Source organism: Curcuma longa, chromosome 11 (assembly GCF_044706935.1).
Source record: "Curcuma longa cultivar G26 ecotype Majalengka, Jawa Barat chromosome 11, ITB_CL_G26_1.1, whole genome shotgun sequence".
Taxonomy (NCBI): domain Eukaryota; kingdom Viridiplantae; phylum Streptophyta; class Magnoliopsida; order Zingiberales; family Zingiberaceae; genus Curcuma; species Curcuma longa.
In genome coordinates, this window is record NC_133871.1 from 2,512,273 (window position 1) to 2,514,952 (window position 2,680).

General features: G+C 41.2%; 1 pseudogene; it reads left to right on the plus strand.

Moving 5' to 3' along the window:
• Window positions 1–233: 233 nt before the first annotated feature.
• LOC141840928 (uncharacterized) lies at window positions 234–2,141 on the plus strand (annotated as a pseudogene).
• The last annotated feature ends 539 nt before the right edge of the window (window positions 2,142–2,680 follow it).

Consider the following 2,680-nt stretch of genomic DNA (forward strand, 5'->3'; position numbering starts at 1 on the left):
AAGAAACAGAAGGAACAACTACAACTCTCCAAAGCTTAAATCTCTAACGGAAAATATTTTTGAATACTCACGAAGAACGCGGACACAGATGATAAAACGCTTGAAATTTCAAACTTGGTCTCAAATAGCTCCTTGCAGAAGGAAAGCAAATAAACAGATATAACAGCAAGAAGATTTCGATGATGATGTTGTTGTTTTCTATTTTCTGAAGAAGAATAAGCAGAAAGCGAGTCATGGATAAAATAAGTAAAGAAACTTGTGTTTTATAAACCATTAAATATGTAGCCGTAGTCTTTATCGCAAACGTAGATCAAAATCCCACCTTTCTCTCGATTCAGGCTCGATATTGTTCTTGGCGCACGACGCCTCCGCAACTGGCGAGCACCCCTTTTCTGAATTCCTTGATCCAAAGGATCCCTCCCTCCCCGAGTTCAACGTGCCGACGTTCAGCGGGCTAATCCCAGGGTAAGCCTTTATCGTTGAGGACTCCTTGGGGGAGTGACCTTGGGGACGCCAAGACGGCAAGAGGGCCGAGCTTGAAGCCTCGCGGTTTCGCCGGCGAGGAACGGAGGAAGACGGCCAGTCCACTCCAGAGGGGCGAGGCGGCAGGAGATCACTGTTTCGCCGGCGTTGGTGAGGAAAACCCTCAGGGGAGATCGCTGTTTCACCGGCGTCGGTGAGGAAAACCCTCAGGGGAGATCACTGTTTCGCCGGCGTCGGTGAGGAGTGGCGATCGCTGTTTCGCCGGCGTCGGCAGGAGATTGCTGTTTCGCCGGCGTCGGTAGGAGAAGAGTCGACAGTCGGCTGTCGCGAGATTGGCCGTTGGCGTTGAACGAGAACGAAAGAACGGGAGAAGGAGAACGCGGAGAACGAGGCGAGGAGAAAGAGAACGGGAGAAGGAGACGCGTCGAACGAGGCGAGGGAGATGAAGGGGATATCGGTATTGGGAAGCGGCGAGATTTCCTGGATCCGATTTTAACCATTTATTATTTATTATCTCTAAATAATTTAATAATTTAAATTTTTTTTTTGGGCCCCTTTAAACCTGGGCCCTAGGCATAGGCCTTACCCGCCTATGCCCAGAGCCGGGCCTGGCACTTTTTAATTCATAAATTCTTTTATAATATATGTCTAATATTTATATGTTTTATAATGCAGTTTTACGCTAGATGATCACAAAGTTACAGCATACATATCTAGTAAGTTTTACGAGTGAATATGTCGTTCAGGGCATACTGGGAGGCATATCGACGAGGACATGCAAATCTTTTACTACGATGAGTTTTTGATAAGTCGTTTTAATCACCAATGAAGTTGTTTTTTATTTCTACTAATTGTCTTTTTCTTGCAGAAAAAATATACTTGTGAGCCAGGACACGAGCAGAAATTTAAAGAAACTTGAAATGCTACTTGTGCCAAATTATACAAAGACCTTCTTTACAAATGTAGAAAAAAGGGCACCAGACCATCTTTCATCCCAGCTGACATTTGAGATGCATGGCGAGCCATCTAAGCTGCAGAAAGATGACAAGCAAATTCAGCGACAGCTCGATCCAACAGAAACACCGAACTGGCTGGCCCTAGTACCGGATCCACAAAGCATACAATTGGATCTCGTTCCATTGTGAAGCATACCTTAGACTTGGTAAGTTTACAATTAATATATTTGTATTAGAATTATTTAATTAGTAATAATTTGATTTTGATTTAATTGTATTTTTAAATTTTTAGGAGCACGAGTTACATCGCTCTCCTACTTGTTGAGAGATTTTTATGAAGACATGCACACAAGTCCAAGGATGACACATTTATCGATCATCGCTCGTAGACATTAGAAGTAAGATAATAAATTTTAAATTTATTTAACATTTCAGTATTGTAATTATTTTTTCTAATCATAAAATTTATATTAATTTATTTTTAAACATGCTGAAATGTCTACTAGAGTTGCACATGTATCTGCGCCTGCTGTTGAGGGAGGTGAGAGGCAGGATCTCTCAACCGACCAGTTGAATGAGATATACTATGATGTGGTCGGTGGGAGGAAGAAGAGCTCTACCCTCTATGGTATAGGGTTCCAGGCGAGAGTCATATATGATCGTGTGATGACCCCTAAAGCCAGGGGTCGTCCCAGCAGATGATCTGCTGCGATAGAAGCCCTACAATAAGAAAATCAAGAATTAAAGAATTGACTCTCCACATTAGAGGCTTCACAGATGGAATACCAACAGTGGGCACGATAGATAAAAGACTTCATGGATGCCATGGGTCCGACGCCGCAGCGCCCACATGGTTGGACTGAAGATGCGGAGACTCAAGACCCTAATATCCCTGATGAGTAGCTACCTGCGACATATGTTAACATTTCTATTGCTTCTAATTGATTTTTAGTTATGACTTGTAAACATACACTTTCCAAATACCTTGCTTGTTATCATTAATTTATTAATAACCTATCTTATTATCTTTTTTGTAGGATTGGATAGTTTAGCTCGGTTAGTTTAGATATTTTTCCTAGATGTGATTGTATTTAAACATCTGATACAGTATCATTGTACTGATATTTGTTCTGGGATATTTGTATATATTATCGATGGGGTTGTATTATGATGATATTCGTGTAGTGATTATATTGTTGTGTTGTATTATTATTATTGATAAAATTGTAAACAGGGAATTT